This window comes from Psammomys obesus, unplaced genomic scaffold, assembly GCF_907164565.1.
Source record: "Psammomys obesus unplaced genomic scaffold, mPsaObe1.curated_primary_1811, whole genome shotgun sequence".
Classification (NCBI taxonomy): domain Eukaryota; kingdom Metazoa; phylum Chordata; class Mammalia; order Rodentia; family Muridae; genus Psammomys; species Psammomys obesus.
In genome coordinates this window covers 9,587,278-9,610,823 of record NW_026591643.1, presented here as the reverse complement: position 1 = coordinate 9,610,823, position 23,546 = coordinate 9,587,278, and positions in this window count along the sequence as shown.

The following is a 23,546-nucleotide window of genomic DNA, read 5'->3' as shown; positions in this document are numbered from 1 at the left end:
AGTTATATTAAGGTACTTTGTTATTTGTGACTATTGTGAAAGGCGTTTCCCTAATTTTTTACTCAGTTTGCTTTTCTTTTGTATACAGGAGGGCTAATTTGTGTGTGTGTGTGTGTGTGTGTGTGTGTGTGTGTGTGTGTGTTAATATTGTACCTAGCACTTTGATACTTTGATGAAGGTGTTTATCAACTGTAGGAGTTCTCTGGTAGATTTTTGGGGTCACTTACATACTATCATATCATCTGTGAATAGTGATCCTTTGATTTCTTCATTCTGATTTGTGTTCCCTTAACCTCCATTGGTTGTCTTATTGTTCTAGCTAGAATTTCAAGACCTATGTTGAAGAGATAAGGAGAGAGTGGGCATCCTTGCCTTGTCTTTATTTCAGCAGGATTGATTTAAGTTTCTATCCATTTATTTTGATATTGGCTATAGGCTTGCTGTATGTTGTCTTTACTGTGTGTGGGTATATGCCTTGTACCCCTGATATCGCCAAGACTTTAAACATAAACATGTGTTGGATTTTACCAAATGTTTTTGGAATCTAAGGAGATGATCACGTGTTTTTGTTCTCTTTCAGTTTGTTTATATGGTGGATTACATGGATGGATTTCCATATAGTAAACCATCCCCGCATGCCTGGGATAAGCTTACTTGGTCATGTGGATAACATCTTTGATGTGTTCTTGAATTTGATTTTCGAGTATATTTGGGTATTTCTGTGTCACTGTTCATAAGAGAGATTGATTTGAATTTTCCTTTCTTTGTTGGGTATTTGTGCAGTTTGGTATCAAGGTGGTCATGGTCTCAGAGAATGAGTTTGGTAATGTTCCTCCTTCTGTTTCTATTTTGTGAAATAATTTGGAGAGTAATAGAATTAGCACTTCTTTGAAGGTCTGGTAGAATTCTGATACCATCTGGCCATGGGATTTTATTGCATGGGAGAATTTTGATGAGTGTTTCTATTTCCTTAGGGGATGCAGGACTATTAATTTATTTGCCTAATATTGATTCAACTTTGGTAAGTGGACTCTAAAAAGAAAATTGTCCATTTTGTTTATATTTTCAAATTTTGCCTCATATACACCTTTGAAGTAGGACCTAATGATTCGTTGGATTTTTCTTAGTCTGTTGTTATGCCCCTCTTTTCATTTCTGATTTTGTTGATTTAGCTTGTTCCTCTCTGCCTTTTAGTTTGGCTAAGGGTTTGTGTGTTTTGTTGATTATCTCAGAGAACCAGCTCTTGGTTTTGTTAATTCTTTGAATTGTTTCTTTGTTTTTAAATTTTTGATTTCAGCCCTGAGTTTGATTATTTCAAGCCCTCTACTCTTCTTGAGAGTGTTTGCTTCTTTTTTAATCATTTTTCTCAACGGGTTTTCAGGTGTGTCATTAAGTTGCTTTTATGAGATGTTTTAAATTTTTCTATGAGGCCACTTAGTGCTATGACCTTTCTTCTTACCATTTCTTTCATTGTGTCCCATAAATTAGGGTAAGTTGTATATTCATTTTTGGTGAGTTCTAGGAAGTCTCTCTTTTTACTTCTTCCCTGGTCAGTGGTCATTTAGCTGCGAGTTGTTCAGTTTTCATATGTGTGTAAGCTTTTTACTATTTCTGTTTTTGTTGAGGTCCAGTTTTAGAACATAGTGGTCTGAAAGGAAACAACGGATTATTTCAATCTTCTTGTATATCTTGAGGTTTTCTCTGTGTCTGACTATATGGTCAATTTTGGAGTAGATTCCATGACATGCTGAGAAGAAGGTACATAGTTTTCTGTTTAGGTGAAAATTTCTGTAGACATCTATTAGGTCCATTTGACTTGAGATGTCTGTAAATGTCATTATTTCTCTATTTAGCTTCTGTCTTGATGATCTGTCCACTGGTGACAGTGGAGTGTTGAAGTCTCCCACTATTAAGGTTGGGATAGAAGTGTGATTTAAGCTTTAATAATCTTTCTTTCACAAATGCAGGTGCACTTTTATTTGGGACATAAGTTCAGGGTTGTGATGTCATTGTGACGTATTTTTTCTTTAAAAAAATGAAGTGTTTTCCCCATGTCTTTTGATTAATTTTGGTTGAAAGTCTATTTCATTCGATGTTGGGGTGGCTATTCCAGCATACTTCCTGGGTCAATTTGCTTGGAAAAATTTTCCAGCCCTTTACACTGAGATAGTGTAGTTTTGTGTTGCAGAGTTTTGTTTCTTGAATGAAGCAGAATGTTGGATCCTGTTTCTACAACCATTTTGTTAGTCTGTGTCTTTTTGAGTTGACTTCGTTGGTGCTGATACATATTAGTAACAGCAAATAGACTAGACCAGAAAAGAAACTCCTCACACCACATCATAGTCAAAACACTTAATCTACAGAACAAAGAAAAGATACTAAAAGCAGCAAGGGAAAAAGGCCAAGTAACATATAAAGGTAGACCTATCAGAATCACACCGGATATCTCATCAGAAACTATGAAAGCCAGAAGGGCCTGGGCAGAAATCATGTAGACTCTAAGGGACCACAGATGCCAACGTAGACTACTATACCAGCAAAGTTTTCAATCCACATAGATGGAGAAAACAAAATATTCCATGACAAAACTAAATTTAAGCAACATTTGAACAGCAAACCAGCCCTACAGAAGATATTAGAAGGAAAATTCCAATTCAACGAAAACAGCTACACCCAAGAAAACATAGGTTATAGATAATTTCCCAACAAAAATCAAAAGAAAACAAGTAATGAATCACAGTAACACCACCAACTCCACAATAATAAGAAATAACATTCAACATTCAATGGTGATTATTATTTATCAACATCAATGGATTCAACTCTCCAATAAAAAGACACAGACTAACAGATTGGGTTCAGAAACAGGATCCAACATTCTGCTGCATACAAGAAACACACCTACACAACAAAGATAAACACTACCTCAGAGTAAAAAGCTGGAAAAGAGTTTTTCAAGCAAATGGATCCAAAAAACAAGCAGGAGTGGCTATCCTAATATCTAATAAAATAGATTTTCAACCAAAACTAATAAAAAAAGATGTAGAGGGGCACTATATACTCATCAAAGGAAAAATCCACCAGGAGAACATCACAGTTCTGAACATCTATGCCCCAAATACAAGAGCCCCTACATTTGTAAATGAAACATTATTAAAACTTAAATCACACATCGACACCAACACCTTAATAGTGGGAGACTTCAACACTCTACTCTCACCAAGAGACAGATCAACTAGACAGAAGCCAAAGAGGGAAATAAAGGCACTTACAAACATCTTAATTCAAATGGACCTAATAGATGTCTACAGGACTTTTCACCCAAACTCAAAAGAGTATACATTGTTTTCAGCACCTCATGGTGTTGCAAAATAGACCATATAGTTGGTCACAAAGCAAGCCTCAACAGATACAAGAAGATTGAAATAATCCCCTGTATACTATCTGACCACCATGGACTAAAGCTGAACTTCAACAACAATAGATATAGCAAAAAGCCTACACACACATGGAAACTTAACAACTTACTTCTCAATGACAGCTGGGTTAAGGATGAAATAAAGAAAGAAATTAAAGATTTCCTAGAATTCAATGAAAATGAAGGCACAACATACCCAAATTTATGGGACACAATGAAAGCAGTACTTAGAGGAAAACTCATAGCACTAAGTTCCTTTAAGAAGAAATTTGTAACGTCTCATAAAAACAACTTAATGGCACAACTGAAAGCCCTAGGAAAAAAAGAAGCAGAAACACTCAAGAGAAGCAGACAGCTGGAAATGATCAAACTCAGGGCTGAAATCAACCAATTAAAAACAAAACAATTCAAAGAACCAACGAAACCAAGAGCTGGTTCTTTTGAGAAAATTAACAAGATAGACAAACCCTTAGCCAAACTAACTAAAAGACAGAGAGAAACTATCCAAATCAGCAAAATCAGAAATGAAAAGGGAGACATAACTACAGACAATGAGGAAATCCAAACAATCATTAGGTACTACAAAAGCCTATATGCCACAAAGTTCGAAAATCTAAAAGAAATGGACAATTTTCTTGATAGATTCCATCTACCAAAATTAGGTCAAAACCAGGTAGAAAGATTGAACAGCCCTATATCCCCCAAGGAAATTGAAGCAGCCGTGAATAGCCTCCCTTCCAAAAAAAAAAAAAAAAAAAAAAAAAAAAGCCCAGGGACAGATGGTTTCAGTGCAGAATTCTACCAGACCTTTAAAGAAGTGCTAATTCCAATTCTCTCCAAATTATTCCATGAAACAGAAACAGAAGGAACATTACCAAACTCATTCTATGAAGCCAGTCACCTTAATACCCAAACCACACAAAGATCCAACAAAAAAAGAGAACTTCAGATCTATCTCTCTTATGAACATTGATGCAAAGATACTCAATAAAATACTTACAAACCAAATCCAAGAACACATCAGAGATATCATCCACCATGATCAAGTAGGCTTCATCCCAGGCATGTAAGGGTGGTTCAATATATGGAAACCATCAATGTAATCCACCACATAAACAAACTGAAGGAGAAAAACCACATTTTTATCTCCCTAGATGCCCAAAAAACATTTGACAAAATCCAACACCCATTCATATTTAAAGTCTTGGAGAGATCAGAGATACAAGGAACATTCCTAAACATAGTAAAGGCAATATACAACAAGCCTATAGCCAACATCATACTCAATGGAGAGAAACTTAAATCAATCCCACTGAAATCAGGGACAAGGCAAGGCTGCCCATTGTCTTCATATCTCTTCAATTAGTACTTGAAGTCCTAGCTAGAGCAATAAGACAAGTTAGGGAGATCAAGGGGATACAAATTGGAAAGGAAGAAGTCAAAGTATCACTATTTGCAGAGGACATGATAGTATACCTGAGTGACCCCAAAAAATCAACCAGAGAACTTCTTCAGCTGTTAAACACCTTCAGCAAAGTGGCTGGATACAAAATTTACTCAAAAAAATCAGAAGCCCTCTTGTATACCCAAGACAAAAGGGCCGAGAAAGAAATCAGGGAAGCAACACCCTTCACAATAGCCACTAATAACATAAAGTATGTTGGGGTCACTCTAACCAAGCAGGTAAAAGACCTGTTTGAATAAAACTTCAAGTCTCTGAAGAAAGAAATCGAAGAAGACATCAGAAGATGGAAAGATCTCTCGTGCTCATGGATTGGTAGGATTAACATAGTAAAAATGGCCATTCTGCCAAAAGCAAGCTACAGATTCAATGCAATTCCCATCCAAATACCAACACAATTCTTTACAGACCTTGAAAGAAATAATCTCAAATTGATATGGAGAAAACACAAAAACAAACAAACAAAACAACGGAATTTCCAAAACAATCCTGTACAACAGATACTCTGGAGGTATTTCCATCCCTGATCACAAGTTGTGCTACAGAGCAATAATAATAAAAACTGCTTGGTACTGGCATAGAAATAGAATGGTGGATTAATGGAACCGAATAGAAGACCCAGAAATAAACCCACAAACCTACAAATACTTGATTTTTTACAAAGAAGCCAAAACCATTCAATGGAAAAAAGACAGCATCTTCAACAAATGGTGCTGGTCCAACTGGATGTCTACATGCAAAAAAATGAAACTAGATCCATATTTATCACCCTGCACAAAACTAAAGTCTATGTGGATCAAAGACTTCAATATAAAACCAGATACTCTAAATCGGTTAGAAGAAAAAGTGGGGACCAGCCTAGAACTCATTGGCATAGGAGACAACTTCTTGAACAGAACACTGTCAGCACAGGTCCTAAGAGCAACAATCAAAAAATGGGACCTCATGAAACTGAAAAGCTTCTGTAAAGCAAAAGACACTGTTGTTAGAACAAAACAACAGCCTGCAGATTGGGAAAGGATCTTCACCAACCCAACATCTGACAGAGGGCTGATATCTGGGAGATATAAAGAACTAAAGAAGTTAAAAGGCAATAATCCAAGTAACCCAATTAAAAAATGGGGTATGGAACTAAACAGAGAATTCTCTGTAGAAGAATATAGAATGGCAGAGAAACACATAAGGAGGTGTTCAACATCCCTAGCCATCAGGGAGATGCAAATCAAAACGACCCTGACATTTTACCTTATACCCACCAGAATTGCTAAGATAAAAAACTCAAGAGATAATGCATGCTGGAAAGGATGTGGAAAAAGAGGAACCCTCCTCCATTGCTGGTGGGAATGTCAACTGGTACAACCACTATGGAAATCAATCTGGCGCTTTCTCAGACAATTAGGAATAGTGCTTCCTCAAGATACCACTCCTAGACATATATCCAAAAGAGGCTCAAGTACACAACAAGGACATTTGCTCAATCATGTTTGCAGCAGCCTTATTCGTAATAGCCAGAACCTGGAAACAACCCAAATGTCCATCGATGGAGGAATGGATACAGACATTGTGGTACTTTTACACAATGGAATACTACTCAGCAATTAAAAACAAGGAAATCATGAATTTTGCGGGCAAACGGTGGGATCTAGAAAAGATCATCCTGAGTGAGGTTTCCCAAAAGCAGAAAGACACACATGGTATATACTCACTTATATAGCCTTATAAGATAAGATAAACATAATAAATATGTACACCTAAAGATAATAAACAAGAAAGAGTTCCAGGGGTACGATGATCAATCCTCACCTAGAAAGACAAAGGGGATGGACATTGGAAATAGGATAAAACAAGTAACAGGACAGTAGCCTACCACAGAAGGCACCTGAAAGACTCTACCTAGCAATGTATCAAATCAGATGCTGAGACCCATAACCAAGCCTTTGGCATAGTGTAGGGAATCATATGAAGGAAGGAGGAATTAGTATATCCTAGAGGGGACCGGGAACCCCACAAGGTCCAAATATATCTGAGCACAGGGGTCTTAAATGAGACTGTTTATTCTACCAAGGACCATGTATGGATATAATCTACAACCCCTGCTCAGACATAGCCCATGGTAGTTCAGTATCCAAGTGAGTTCCCTAGTAAGGGGGACAGGAATTGTTTCTGATATGAACCCATGAGCTTCCCTTCCCCACTGAGGGAGGAGCAGCCTTGCTAGGCCACAGATAAGGACATTTCAAGCATCCTGAAGATACCTGATAAGCTAGGGCCAGACAGAAGGATGACACCCCCTCTCAGTGGACTCAGAAGGGGGCAGGGAGGAGATGAGGGAGGGAGGGAAAGATTGGGAGGGAAAGAGGGAGTGGGCTACAGCTGGGATACAAGTGAATGTATAAAATTATTTAAAAATAGGAAATATTATAAAAAAATAGAAAGTATTTTCTGGACTCTGGAGCCTTGTATCTTCTTTTTTTATTGTTTGTTATTATTAGTTACATTTTATTAACTCTGTATCCCCGCTCCCTTATTCCCTCCCAATCCTTCCCTCCCTCCCTCAGCTTCTCCCTGTCCCTTTCCAAGTCCATGGAATGGGGAGGACCTCCTCCCCTTTCATCTGGCCCTGTTTTATCAGGAATCTGTTTTATCAGTCCTCCTCTGTGGCCTAGCAGAATTGCTCCTCCCTTGGGGGGTGGGGAGTCAAAGAGCCAGTCATTGAGTTCCTGTCAGAGATAGTCCCTGTTCCGTTCCCCTTACTATGGGAAACCAATTGGTTATTGAGCTACCACGAGCTTTGTCAGAGTAAAGGTTCTAGGTTATATCCATACATGGTCCTTGGTTGGAGAAACAGTTTCAGAAAAAAAACCCTGTGCCCAGATATATTTGGTCCTTGTGGGGCTCCTATCCTTTCCCTGTCATACTAACTCCCCTTCTGCCAAAGGTTTGTTCATGGGACTTAGTATCTGCTTTGAAACGCTGCTTGGTAGGGTCCATCAGATGCCTTCTGCTGTAGACTCCTGTCATACGTCCTATGGACATCTCATTTGTCTTTCTAAGTGAGGATTGATCATCTTACCTAGTGTCCACTCTCTTGTTTATCTCCTTTAGGTGTATAGATTTCATTATGTTTATCATATCTTGTAGGTCTATATAAGCGAGTATATACCATGTTTGTCTTTCTCCTTCTGGGATACTTCACTCAGAATGATCTTTTCTAGATCCCACCATTTGCCTGCAAATTTCATGATTTCCTCATTTTTTATTGTGGAGTAGTATTCCATTGTGTAAAAATACCACAATTTCTGTATCCATTCCTCCGATGATGGATATCTGGGTTGTTTCCAGGTTCTGGCGATTACAAATAAAGCTGCTACAAACATGGTTGCACAAATGTCCTTGTTGTGTACTTGAGAAAATTTTGGGTATATGCCTAGGAGTGGTATAGCTGGGTCTTGAGGAAGCGTTATTCCTAATTGTCTGAGAAAGCACCATATAGATTTCCAGAGTGGTTGTACCAGTTTACATTCCCACCAGCAATGGAGAAGGGTTCCCCTTTCTCCACAACCTCTTCAGCATGTGTTGTCACTTGAGTTTTTCATCTTGGCCATTCTGATGGGTGTAAGGTGAAATCTCAGAGTCATTTTGATTTGCATTTCCCTAATGGCTAATGACATTGAGCATTTCTTTAAGTGTTTCTCTGCCATTCGTGTCTTCTTTTTCATCTACTCCTATTATTGTTAGATTTTGTTTTTTCATTGTGTCCTTGATTTCTTAAACTTTTTGTGTCAGGAATTTTTCTGTTTTTATGTTTTCTTTGAAGGATATATCAGTTTCTTCAATTGCATCTACATGCCAGAGGTCCTCTCCTCCTTCTCTTGTATTTTGTTGGCGATGCTTATCTCTATTGTTCCTGGTCTCTACGTTTTCCATTCCTAGGGTTTCCTCAGTTTGTGTTTTCTGTATTGATTCTAATTCTGTTTTAATATCTTGAACTATTTTATTCATTTCCTTTACCTGTTTGATTGTGGATTTCTGTCTGTCCATGATGACCTCTATTTGGTTGTATTTACCTATTTTTGTTTGTTTGTTTTTTGAGAGAAATTTGTTTGATTTCTCTTGATGTGCCTTTAAAAACTGCATAATCATACATTTAAGATCATTTTCCTGTGTTTTAGCTGATTTGAGGGGTTTCTGGTGAAGCTATCATGTCCTGGTATTTGCTGATTTTGTTTGTATGATGGCATTTAGAGATCTGGTTTTCTATACACTGGGCTGTTTGTTCCTGGAGCCTGTACTTCAGACTGGGTTTGCCTGTCTCTGTAATCTTGAGTAGTCTTCGGGAAGATGAGAGAAGTCTAGGAGCTCAAGAATGGGTGCTGACAATTGGGATGCACTTAAGAAAGACAGGTCGCAGACACAGCTGCCTTGAGTTCATGCAGGCATGGGTTCATGCATGGAAACATGAATTGAAAGCCAGGGGGCACGAGTGCGTGCAAGCGTGTGCTTGTGTGTCCAGGTGCCATGAAGGTCAGAGTGCAGGAGCAGGTGAGGGTTTTGGCGGAGCAGGCATGCACAGGTGCATTTAATAGCCATTAAAAATCGCTGAGTGTTTCAGAAGGGACCTGGGTTGTAGCTAATAGGTATGCCAGACTCTGTGCTCCTGCTACTCAGATTCATCTGGGCTGTGTCATCTTGGATCTGGGATCTGTGTGCTTCTGTTTTTTTCCCTGGTCTCCACAGGATGAGCAGCAGAAACGTGGCTCAGATGCTGAGAATACTGACCCACAGATCCTGATGATGTCCTCAGGGGAGTGGGAGGAATCTGATGTCTGTCTGCTAGAGTGGAGAGTTCCCTGACCTTGGAGTTTTGCACATGCTTAAGTATGCTGAAAGTTCAGGGAGCCCACAGTTGACAACTCTCAAATATGGGAGGTGGCCACATGGGGTGGGGGTGGGGTGGGGGTGGGGCTGGTGGCTGCATCTGATTAACCCCAAATGTCCCAGGAATCCAGAGGTTGCCTACCAAGAACAGGAAGATCTGATGTCTGGTTGCTAGAGCAGAGGGCCCCTGGACCTTGCTGGAGTATGCAGAAAGTGCAGGGGTTCCACATTTCCATACTTTTAGGCACAGGAGATGCCATGGAGGCCTGGATCTGATTAGTCTAAACGCACAAGATGGCCCCTCTACTCCAGGAAGCCACCTGTCCAATCACTGGTTCAGGATATTGGATCCTCTGCCCCTCAGATATGGTGTACATTGGTCACTGCCGTCTTGGAACTAACATTTTATTTTTAAAGTAGACTATAAATTATTCCTATCAAATATGATTAATATGATGACCATTACACGGTCTTTTCTTTTTTGCTTTATATTTTTATTTTTTATTAATTACACTTTATTCACTCTGTATCCCCCCATAAACCCTCCCTCCTCCCCTCCTAATCCCACCTTCCCTCCCCCTTCTTCACACATGCCCCTCCCCAAGTCCACTGATAGGGGTGGTCCTCCTCTCCTTCCTTCTGATCTTAGTCTATCAGGTCTCATCAGGAGCTGCTGCATTGTCATCTTCTGTGGCCTGGTAAGGCTGCTCCCCGTCAGGGGGAGGCATCACAGTTTCTTTTTTCTGTCCTTTTTTATATCTATCTATCTATCTATCTATCTATCTATCTATCTATCTATTTATTTATCTTTTTTTAACTTTTATTAATTACACTTCATTCACTTTGTATCCCCCCACAAACCCCTCCATCCTCCCCTCCTAATCCTACCTGTCCTCCCCCTTCTGTTATTACTTATTTCCTTTGCTGTTTTCTAATAGTTTGGAAAAATACCCACACATAAAAGGAAAAAAAAATATCTTTATTTTAATTTTGAAATAAACAACTACTCAATAAAGTTAGACAATACTGTATCCCTATTTACTCAAACTAAGTTTGTAAATAAATTTCTTTTTAAAAGTTATTTTTTGAAAATCTTATACAGGCCTATTATTTATTTTAGTCAATTATATCTTCCATTCTTTGGCTCTAACTATCTCTACTCCTCCTAAACTATCTCCATATATCTTCCTGTCATCTTTTTCACTGTAGATCAGTGAGACTAATTATTGCTGCCCACGGGTATGTGTGTGGGGTTATTCAACTAAAAAGATTCTGCACAAAGAAAACTGCAAACTGAGTGTTGAGGTAGTCTACAAAATAGGAAAGAATATTTGCTAGCCACATGTTGAGAGACAAATAGCATCTTGAACATATATATATATATATATATATATATATATATATATATGTATGTATGTATATATCCCTTAAGTATCAAGAAATAAAACCATTAAAAATTATCTAGAGAACTGAATAGAAAGTTCTCAGAATATTAAATACAAGTAAATGGCTAATTCCTGGTTTGATAAGCACACCTAGCTGTCCTTAGCTATCAGGTAAAATCAGTATGGAAAGTTCCCAGAAAGTTAAAACCAGACACTAACAGGGAATAAGCAGGATATTTATAATTTCATATTTTAAATACTGATAGTTGTATGAGAGAACATCGACTGTATTAAACATTTTGCTTGTTCCCATGACCTTACAGCCCAGTTAAACCTATGCATTAATAAAATAATCGCACAGCCATCCAACTAACTGTAAAGTGTGCCATCACAATAAATGACAATTCATGATGGTATATCCTTCTTTGAAGCTGCAAAGATTCATGATATAAGCAGAGTTAAGGTGGATGTAAATAATAGGAAAGACTGTTGTAGGTTTGGTATGGATATAGGAAATGAAGAAACTTCCAAAACAAATAAAAATGTATGTATATTTTATAATGGTTCATGGGATATAGAACACTTATAAATAAAAGACTTATTTTTAAGTTTTCTTTCTTTCTTTTTTTGTAATAGTGAGAAAAGCCAACATTGCATTTGTAATAAGAACAATGGATATTGTTTCTAGAGCCAATGTAGCAGGACAAGACAGAGAACAGGGCAGGAACCCACCACAGAGGGACTCTGAAAGATTCTACATCAAAGCAGAGGCTGAGATACATAGCCAAACTTTGGGCAGGCTGCAGGGAATTTTATGAAAGAAAAGGGAGATAGAAGACCTGGAGGAGACAACTCAACAAGGAGATCAACAGAGCCAACAACCCTGGCTCTGGAGGCCCTACAGACTGATACCCCACCCAAGGACCATTTATGGAAAGAACCTAAAACCCCTGCTCAGATGTAACCCTTAGACTCAGTCTCCAAGTGGGTACCCTAGTAAGGTGAGCAGGGGCTGTCTCTGGTATGAATTCAGTGACTCTCTTATCACCTCCCCGTGGATGGCCACAGAAGAACACAATGAAGCAAGTTCTGATGAGAACTGATAGGCTAGGGTTGGATAAAAGAGAAAAAGGACATCTCTATCAGTAGACTGGGGAGAGGCATGGGAGAAGAGGAGGGAGGGAGGGAGAGATTGGGAGGAGATGTGGGAGGGAGCCACAGCCGGGATTAAAAGTAAATAAATTGTAATAAGAAAGAAAGAAAGAAAGAAAGAAAGAAAGAAAGAAAGAAAGAAAGAAAGAGCCAATGTAGGACTTCAAATGGGAATGATTGGTTCCCCCCTCTATACACAATAGTGTACGTAAGTTAAGATGTTTAAACAAAAATTTTTACAAAGGGTAATGTTTTAGTAACTGTTTTTTTAATTTGACCCTTTTTCTTTTATTTTGTATGTGTTTGTTTGTGCATGTGGATGAAGATGTGTATGTGTGTTCATGCATGTAGAGGACAGATGTCAATTTAGGGCATCATTCTTCAGACACTGTCAAACTAAGTTTTCTGAGACAGAGTCTTATATTAGCCTGGAGCTCTCTGAATAACCTAGGCTCCAGGGTCAAGTGACTCTCAGATAGATATATACCTATTTGGACCCAGGATTTTAAGTGGGCGTCATCAAGTCTGGCTTTTTTTTTTTTTTTTTTTTTTTTTTTTTTTTTTTTTTTTTTTTTTTTGTTTTTTTTTTTTTTTTTTTTTTTTTTTTTTTTTTTTTTTTTTTTTTTTACCACTGTTCTGTATTGGAAATCAGGCCCTTATGCTTATGTAGAAAGCATTTTACTAACCCAGTAAATCAAAAGTCCTTTCTCATTGTTGAAGATACTGCTGTTCTTCCATTGTATGGTTTTGGCTTCTTGGTCAAAAATCAAGTGTCCATAGGTGTGTGGGTTTATTTCTGGGTCTTTTATTCAATTCCACTGAGCCAATAATCTGTTTCTATGCCAGTACCGTGAAGTTTTTATTACTGTTGCTTCATAGTATCCTTCAGATCAAGGTTGGAGATACCCCCAGAAGATCTTTTATTGTACAGGATTGTTTTAGATATCTCGGGTGTTTTTCCTTTTCCATATGAAGTTGAGAATTGTTCTCTCAAGGTCTGTTAAAAATTTTGTTGGTATTTTGATGGGAATTGCATTGAATCTATAGATTGCTTTTGATAAAATGGCCAGTTTTCACTATGTCTACATGCAGAAAAATGCAAAGAGATCCATATTTATCATACTGCACAAAGTAAAGTCCAAGTGGGTCAAAGACTGCAACATAACACAGATGCACTAAATCTGAGAAGAAAATGTGGGGAAGAGTTTTGAACTTATTGGCACAAGATCAGAACACCAACATCTCATGCTCTATGATCAACAATTAATAAATGGGACCTCATGAAACTGAAAACCATCTGTAAAGCAAAGGACACTGTCACCAGATAAAATTGACGGTCTTCAGATTGAGAAAAGATTTTCACCAACCATATATTCTATAGAGGGCTAATATCCAAAATGTATAAAGAACTCAAGAAATTAAACACCAACAAACCAAATAATCCAATTTAAAAATTGGATACAGAGATAAACAGAGAAGTCTCAAGAGAGGAATATTAAATAGCATAGAAACTCTTAAAGAAATATTCAAAGTTTTTAGTATCAGGGAAATGCAAATCCAGGGATTCCATCTCACTCCCATCAGTATGGCTAAGATCAAAAACTCAAGTGACAGCAAATGATGGAGAGAATGTAGAGGAAAAGGAATACTCCTCCATTGGTGGGAGTGCAAACTTGAACACTTACTTTGGAAATAAAGCTGGAATTTTCTCAGAAAATTGGGAATTGTGCTACTTCAAGATCGAGCATAACACTCCTGGGCATATATCTGAAAGATTTCCCCCATACCACAAGAACATTTGCTCACCCATATTCATAGCAGCTTTTTTCGTATTATCCAGAACTTAAAATCAGCCCAGATGTCCCTCAACTGAAGAATGGATAAATAAACTGTGTTACATTTACTCAATGGAATACTACTTAGCTATTAAAAACAAGGAAATCATGAAATTTGCAGGCAAACGGATGGAACTAGTAAAGTTCATCCTGAATGAGCTCACCCAGAACCAGAAAGATACACATGGTATGAACTCATGTCTGTGTGGAAATTAGCCACATATTATAGGATAACCATACCACCATAAACAGACCCCCAAAAGCTAAATGACAAGGAGGACCCTAGGGAGGAATATTAATTCTCATTCAAAGGTACAAACATAATAGACTCCAGAAGTGGTTGAAGAATGGGAACAGGAAAGGAGCCTACCATATATGTCCTATGTAAAATTCCACCCAGCAGGGGATGGAAGAAGGTCCTAAGACTCTCAGCCAAACTCTGGGCAGAGCACAGGGAGTCTTATGGAAGAGTGAGAGGCTAAAAGGACTGGGAGAATAGTAGCTCCACAAGAAGACCAGCAAAGTCAACAAATCTGGGCAAAGGGGTCCTTCAAAGCACCAACCAAAAAACCATGCATTGAGATTACCTAGACCCTCTACTCAGATGCAACACATAGGCTCAGTCTCCATGTATGTTCCCTAGTAAGGAGAGAAAGGGCTGTCTCTGACATGAACTCTCTTTCCTGCTGTTTGATTATTTCCCCATGGAGAGGTGGCCAAGGCCACAGAGGGTGAGGATGTAGCTAGTCCTGATTAGAACTGATAGGCTGGGGTTAGATGTAAGGGGAGGGGGGCTCCACCTTTCTGCAGACTAGGGGAGGGGAATAGGGAGGAAGAGGGAGTGATGGAGGGGCCAGGAGGTAAAGAGGGAGGGACTAAAAATTAGGATGTAAAGCGAATAAATTATAGAAAATAAATTTTTAAAAGTTATAAAAGTCCTTCTTTGCTTTTCCAACTTAAAAATTGCCAGTTTCTAACTGCTGAGTAGTATTCCATTGTGTAAATGTAACACAATTTCTGTATTCACTCCTCAGTAGAGGGACATCTGGGTTGTTTCCAAATTCTGGCTATTATGAATAAAGGTGCTATGAACTTGGTTGAGCAAACGTCTTTGTTGTGTACTTGAGCATATTTTGGATACATGCCTAGGAGTGGTATAGCTGGATCTTGAACAGTAGACTGGGGGAGGGAAATGGGAGAAGAATAGGGAGGGAGGGTGAGAGTGGGAGGGGACAACAGATACAGCTGGGATACAGAGTGAATAAACTGCAATAATCAAATAAATAAATAAATTCATAAAACTATTAAAAATTGCTCATTTCTCTTCTTGGTCTGAACGCAGGCATTTTTATTGCTACCATTCCTGCAAACATCTTACCTGCTTTCTGCACAACCATAGCTTAGACATAATTTTTGTTGTGTTCTAGAAATATCTCTTAACATTTGAGAGTTAAAAAATGAGTTCATTATATATTCTGGAAATCAGTCCTCTGTCAGTTATAGGGTTGGTGAAGAACTAAAGAAATATAAAAGCAATAAATCAAGCAATCTAATTAAAAAATGGGAAAGGTTGCTAAACAGAGAATTCTCTGTAAAGGAATATCGAATGGCAGAGAAGCACTTAAAGAAATGCTCAACCTTATTAGCCATCAGAGAGATGCAAATCAAAATGACCCTGAGATTTCCCCTGACACCCATCAGAATGGCAAAGGTTAAAACTCAAGTGACAACACATCCTGGAGAGGTTGTAGAGAAAGGGGAACCCTTCTCCACTGCTTGTGGGAATGTAAACTTGTACAACCACTGTGGAAATCAATCTGGTGCTTTCTCAGACAACTAGGAATAGTGCTTCCTCAAGATCCAGCTATACCACTCCTAGGCATATATCCAAAAGAAGCTCAAGTACACAACAAGGACATTAGCACAACCATGTTTGTAGCAGCCTTATTTGTAATAGCCAGAAGCTGGAAACAACCCAGATGCCCCTCAGCTGAGGAATGGATGCAGAAGTTGTGGTGCTTTTACACAATGGAATAGTACTCAACAATTAAAAACAAGGAAGTCATGAAATTTGAAGTCAAATGGTGGGACCTTGAAAAGATCATCCTGAGTGAGTTATACCAAAAGCAGAAAGACACACATGGTTATATAAACCTATAAGATAGGATAAACATACTGAAATCTGTACACCTAAAGAATATAAACAAGAAAGAGGACCTGGGGTAAGATGATCAATCCTCACTTAAAAAAGAAAATGAGATGGACATTGGATGTAGGATAAAACAAGCAACAGGGCAGGAGCCTACCTCACAGGGCCTCTGAAAGACTCTACCTAGCAGTGTATCAAAGTAGATATTAGGACTCATAACCAAACCTTCGGCAGTGTGAAGGGAATCATACTATAAAAGGGGGAGTTAATACAACAGGGAGAGGACATGAGCTCCACAAGGACAAAATACTTCAGGGTACGGGGCCCTCTATGAGACTGTTTCTCCAACCAAGGACCATGTATGGATATAACCTAGAACCCTGCTCAGATGTAGCCTATGGCTCAGTAATCAAGTGGGTTTCCCTAGCAAGGGGAACAGGGGCTATTTCTTTCATGAACTCAACTACTGGCACCTGTACCTCCTCCCTCCAAGGGAAGAGCAGCCTTGCTTGGCCACAAAGGAGGACATGGTAGCCAATCCTGAAAATACCTGATAAGCTAGGGTCAGATGGAAGGGGAGGAGGACCTCCCCTAGGAGTGGACTCGGAAAGGGGCAGGGAGGAGATGAGGGAGGGAGGGTGGGATTGGGAGGGAATAAGGGAGGGGGCTATGGCTAGCATACAAAGTAAATAAGCTATGATTAATATAAAAATAAAATTAATAAAATATGAGTTCAATCTTAATTCAGTATGGAGTTTCAATTAGAGCTATCTTGATTATTTCAGGTCATGCATGTGTATAACTACTCTCCTTTCTTGCCTAGATCTGGTCTATAGATGAAATGAGGTTGATGGGTTAAATTTCACAAGAACTCATATTATAAGCTATTTTTCCTTTTAAATAATAACAGTTCCAGTTGAAAATGCTAAGGCATCAAAGTTTATAAAGCCTTGAATGACAGGCTAGTGCTAGATTGCCTAGAATGCTTAATTAAGTCTTGAGGGAATGTTGTCTGGAGACTTCAGTCAAGAAGAGACTGTATTGATCTGTTTTTTTTTTTAATTTTTTTATTCAGAAGAGGCAATAATTTTGATATAGAAAAAAAAACATATATAAAAACCAGGGTCTATTTTCTCCTTTAAGTGATAATGACAACATGTTTGTCAAAATATTGCTAGTGTGTGAGAAAATGAAGGGGCCAACGAGCTTTTATTCTTTATTTCATGTCATCAATCTTGCTGATGCCAACCTACAGAAAATGTCACGATGATACAAGTTTCATTCAAGATATTTTTGAAGTTAAGAAAAGATATACCTTTCTTTGTATTTATATCTGTATCAGACTAATATCCCTGCCTGGATGTACTGAAATCACAATCCCAGAAACTTGAGATATCAACTTATATTTCTAAGGAATCTTGTAGTCAATTTACCATAGGTAGATAACGGCTAACAGTAGAAGTGAGATTAATGTATTTATGTTTCATAAATGAACAAAACAGATGGGATTTATAGAGCAGAATAAGACAGGTAATACGTGAAATGATACTGTATCAGATAAACTGAAATGCTCAAGAGAGCACAGTGCAAACAGTGTTTGGTGAGTTGAAATTTGTGAGACATAAGTTCTAAGTCCTACTATTGAAGGGAAGGTAAGTTACTTGGGGGAAAAACTCTGTTTCACTTTTTTACATCTGCTAAGGGGAATCTACTAAAATATTCATATATATCTCCAGAGATATTCTCTGATGTAGATCTTTATGAAGGATCACCATAAAAATAACAGCAGAGTTTAGGAGCTAAGAATAAAGTTGTCTGGAGAAAAGTTAGAAAATGTGAATGAAAAGAGAAGTGTGTTTCCTGAAAAATCGTTTACCTCCTATGACTGAAGTAAGTTGGCTTATATGAATAAAAGACAGGGACAGACAACTATGAGGGTAGGAACAGTCTTTAAATATAAAATGATTGGAGAGAGAAGATCTTTAAAAACAACTTGTTTCAAGACTGAAGCCATTTGTGCTAAAATTGGAAAGTCTGATAATTAACTTAGTAGAAAGTCTAAACATCAAATTTTAAGTATGAATCTAGTTAGATTTGCATGAATTCTGGTTTTACTCATGGTAAAATATGATTTAGCAATCAAAAAGCATAAATGGGTAGAATGATCAATCTATACAAATAATTGATGTTTGGATTATAGCTCCAAAAGTGAACTGTGATTGGGGGTACCTGCAGCTTTGCTTCATATCTATTGAACATCAATTTCAAGACAGTCCAGCAGTATCTTAGCTCATAAAGTTCTGAAGTAACATCAGAGGTTCCCACTTATATGTGGACAGATGAGTTGTTAAAGAATTACACTGTAATGGAGCTGGTGTTACAATACACAAAACACAAAGCTTATAGTTATTTCTGGTCTGGGAAAGGACGCTATTCAGTGTACCTTGTCCCTCATCGTGGTCTATATCCACTGTTTCTTCTAGATTCCTTTTATTAAAAGTAAATAATCTATAAATAATAAGCGAAAGATAAACTGTTACTAAAAATAAGGAAGTACTAAAGATTTTGCTAGACAGTTTAATTCTTTTGAATAGATTCTTTCCCATGAGCTAACCTTTGGGTGAAAGTTTTAACAAAACTATTGCAGATCACAAAATAGAGAGTATTTGAAATGGACATGGTAAGTAATGTATCTTCAATGTAGATGTGGTAGTGGCACAAGATGGTGGAATATGTGGTAGAGGGTTTCAACTATTTATGTAGCAATCTGCCGCTTGGCCATCCCGTGGGTCTCCTGTCGATTTGAGCAGGGTCTGTCTCCGACTCTGCTGCCTGACTTTGGATATGTTTCCATTAGCCGGATACCTTATCTGATATCAGTGGGAGAGGATGCTCTTAATCCTCCTGGGACTTCATGTGCTAGGGCAGGTTGGTACTCATAGGGGAGGGGTTTCCCCTTCTCTGAGAAAAGGGGAAATAGATGCATTTTGAGGTGGGATTGGGAAGAGAGAAGAGAGAGGGCTTTCATCAGGATGTAAAGTGAATAAATAAATAAAGTGATAAAAATGATTTAATTAAACTTCATTGTATATCTGGTATTGGCAAATGAAGGAGAAGGCAGTCTGTGGCGACATCTCTGTTCAGCACTGACTGTGCAGCATTTAAAATCAAGAAGAACTACAGCTGGGATACAAAGTGAGTAAATTATAATAAATAAAAATTATACTATAAGTTTTTTAAAAATCAAGGAAAGCTGAGGGGTATGAGGGGAGATCCTCCCCATTACCAGTTAATCAGTCTCATTAATATACTCTTGTTTATGTGCTGATTTGAGGTTCAAAATTGATTTTTCCTTTATTAAAAAATTAATATAGCCTAACTCCAGGCCATTATTCTTGGCATTGCATTTCCCATATTTTGATTATGCCAAAAGAATCAGTGTAAATTCCTGGCTCTTCAATTTGTTTCCTTTTGAAGGCAAAGGTTTCCATGGACAGCTAGGTTAGATCTGTAGCTCTCAGTGTTATAGAGAGTGTGTTTGTGTCACATCAAAAACATATAAATCTATTTTTCATTTGCATAATTTGAATGAAATAATACTTTTACTCATACAATTTAAGTTTATATAGTATATTTAAAGATGACTCTTGCTCCTGTTTTTAGCTTTCTATCAATTGTTTGAGTTAATGTGTCGTGGTCAGTTATATCATAGGAGTTCCCAAAACTGTATCATCACTGAAGATGGGACAAGAGTATACGGAAAACATCTCTGGACTCTTAGGATTGGAATGCATACTTTCCCAGGTCCTCACCTTCCAAAAAATTGGCTAGCATTCATTGTAGTTAGAAGTCATACAGTGTATTAGAAAGGCACCTGCCATGATCACTCATTGTTCTGAGAGATGACAATGCCCAGGATATAAAAAGCAATCTGTGTTATCATCTGACATTGATCTGACATCAAGGCTAAAAATATGTAATAGCTTAAAGGAAAAGGGCATAGAAATAAAGAAAAGCAAAATAGTCTTGGTTCATGTATTTGAGTTAATGTAAACAGCTTGAATTATTAAACTGTCAAATTGTCGGGACAAAGGCAAATTCTAGTCTGGAGCTAAATCCCTCTGTGGCCCTGTTCCAGGCAGTGCACAGTAAGAAGAGTGCATAACTTTTTGTTGATTATAAGTTTCTCTTGTAATTCCCCAAGAGCCAGAAAGGTAGTCTGTCTCCTATATATAGGTATGTTTGCTTATTCTGGGAGAAATCCTTAGGGAAGAAAGAAACTAAACGAGTGGAAAAAAGGATTACGGGAAAAATAAAAAGAGGAAAAGAATGTACCCAAAAGTACATTAAGGAGAAATTTAAGCCTTTTTATTTTATTTTTTAGATTTTAAACAAAGTGTATTCATCCATCAACAATGGAACAATTTAGAATCATATAATAGTAATATTAAAAAGAAACCAGCAAGATTGAATTTAAGGCACATTATTATTTGAGATACAGTGACAATAACTCAGTATTAGAAGGTTCAGACCTAAAGAAAAATGTTTATCTCTAGGTATGAGTGTTCTCAAAATTATGATATTTAAACATACTTTTAAAAACTTCACACTCCATAATTTGAGTACTTAAAATTCTTATTTAATAATAAGGTACAATGGTAATGGTACTTACAAAGAACTATATTCAATAGTAAGATTCATTCAAAACCGTAATTTAATATTCAGGTCTCCTATAAGGTAAGCCTTTCATGGTATCACATTAAGACACTGATTATTTAAGAAACTATTTTGCACTGAAAATGTCTTATATCCTGAAAGTTCAAAGAAATTTTAAGAATTAGATTAGATTAGATAAGTAAGCTTTTTGCTTTTTTAATTTTTTTTAATTTTTCTTTTTTTATATTAATTACAGTTTCTTCACTTTGTATCCCAGCTGTGGCCCCTCCCTCATCCCCTCCCAATGCCACCCGCCCTCCCTCCTCTCCTTCCATGCCCCTCTCCAAGTCCACTGATAGGGGAGGTCCTCCTCTCCTTCCATCTGACCCTAGCTTATCAGGTCTCATCAAGACTGGCTGCATTGTCTTCCTCTGTGACCTGGTAAGGCAGCTCCCCCCTCAGGTGGAGGTGATCAAAGAACCAGCCACTGAGTTCATGTCAGAGACAGTCCATGTTTCCCTTACTAGGGAACCCACTGGATACTGAGCTGCCATGGGCTACATCTGTACAGGGGTTCTAGGTTATCTCCATGCATGGTCCTTGGTTGGATTATCAGTCTCAGAAAAGACCCCTGGGCCCAGATTTCTTTTTTGTAGCTTTATTTTAATAGACAGAACCTGGAAACACCCAGATGCCCCTCAATGGAGGAATGGATACAGAAATTGTGGTAGATTTACACAATGGAACACTACTCAGCAATTAAAAACAAGAAAATCATGAAATTTGCAGGCAAATGGTAAGATCTTGAAAAGATCATCCTGAGTGAGGTATCCCAGAAGGTATAACAAGTGCTTATTAAACCTACAATAATACATAGGATAAAAATACTAAAATCTCTATACCTAAAGAAACTTTTTTTCTTTTTATTACCCCTTTTTGCTCTCTCTTTTATATATTAGTCTATACACACATAAATTTTATTTACATAAATACATGCATACATGTCAGGGTAAGAACATTTTATGAGAAAGAATAAGTCCATTTATTTTCTCGAAATTTTTATGATTTCATTTTTTTATGTCTGAACATTATTCTTCCATTTTTTTATATGTACAAGATATTCATCACACATCTTTCTGCTGTTGACCAAGGTTAGTTCCATCTTCTTACTATAGTGAATAGAGTCACAATAAACTTTCCATTACAAATATCTTTATGGTATACATGACTATTTAGGCATGTGCTCAAGTATAAGTTCAGTGAAGAACAGTATCTCAAGGAAATATGGTGCAGATAATGGATCAGGATACAAAACAACTTTCTCCAGCTTTGTACATGTGAGGGTAAACATGCACAGACATAAGCCAGTCACATATATACTTAAATGTGTTAGTGATTTATTTATATCACAGCATCTATAAACATATATAATATATTTTATGGAAATATACTTCAAATACTGTAGGAGCATTGCGTCGTGGTGGCGCTGGCTGGGCAGTGAGTGTGGTGTGCAGTTTTAGCTCTCTTCCTTTGTTCGTCATTCTTTCCTCCCCCTCCCCATTTGATCTCCTATTAGTCCACCTAGTTCCTTACTGTCTGCCTAAGAGCTGTGATTACATGGATTGTAGTCAGTTTACGGAACACTTAACAGTTATTATTTACATAAAAATGTAAACATATCGAATTGGTTTATGGTTCTGGATCTCCTCACAAAAGATGATTTTTTTTTCTAGTTACATCCATACCTGCAATTTTCATTATTTTCCTTTTTTCTTTTCTTTTAAAGGCTGAGCAATATCTCACCATGAAAACGTGGAAGCATTTTTCTTTATTCATTCATACACTGACAGACATCTAGTTTATTTCTAATTTCTACCAATTATGAATAGAACATCACACTTGGTTTAGTGAGTGTCTCTCTAGTTGGAGGAGGCATTCTTTGGACATATGTCTGAGAATGGTGTAGTGTATGTTGAGGTAGACAGATTCCCATTTCCTGATGCACCAGCATTCTGATTTCTGTAAAGGCTGCACAGGTCTGCGCTCCCACAAGCACTGGGTGAGTTTCTTTATACTACATCCTTGCCAGCATGTGCTATCATTAATTTTATTGATCTTGGTCCTTCGGCCTGGTGTAAAATGATATTTCAAAGCAGTTTTGATTTGCATTTTCCTGATGACTAAACATGTTGAACACTTAAATGTTTCTCAACAATATTCTCAACCATATTCTAAACCATATGAGTTTTGTCTTTTGAGAATTCTGTTTAAACCTGTATTCCTTAGACATCAGAAGAAGGTGATAATGAGGAACAAGACAGGAGCCTACCACAGAGGGCCTCTGAAAGACTCTACCCAGCAGGGTATCAAAGTAGATGCTGAGATTCATAGTCAAACTTTGGGCAGAGTGCATAGAATCTTATGAAAGAATGGGGAGATAAAAAGACCTGGAGTGTATAGGAACTCCACAGGAAAGCAACAAAACCAAAAAAAAAAAAAAAAAAAAAAAAAAAAAAAAAAAAAAAAAAAAAAAACAAAAAAAAAAAAAAAAAAAAAAAAAAAAAAAAAAAAAAAAAAAAAAAACAAACAAACAAAAAAAAAAAAACAAAAA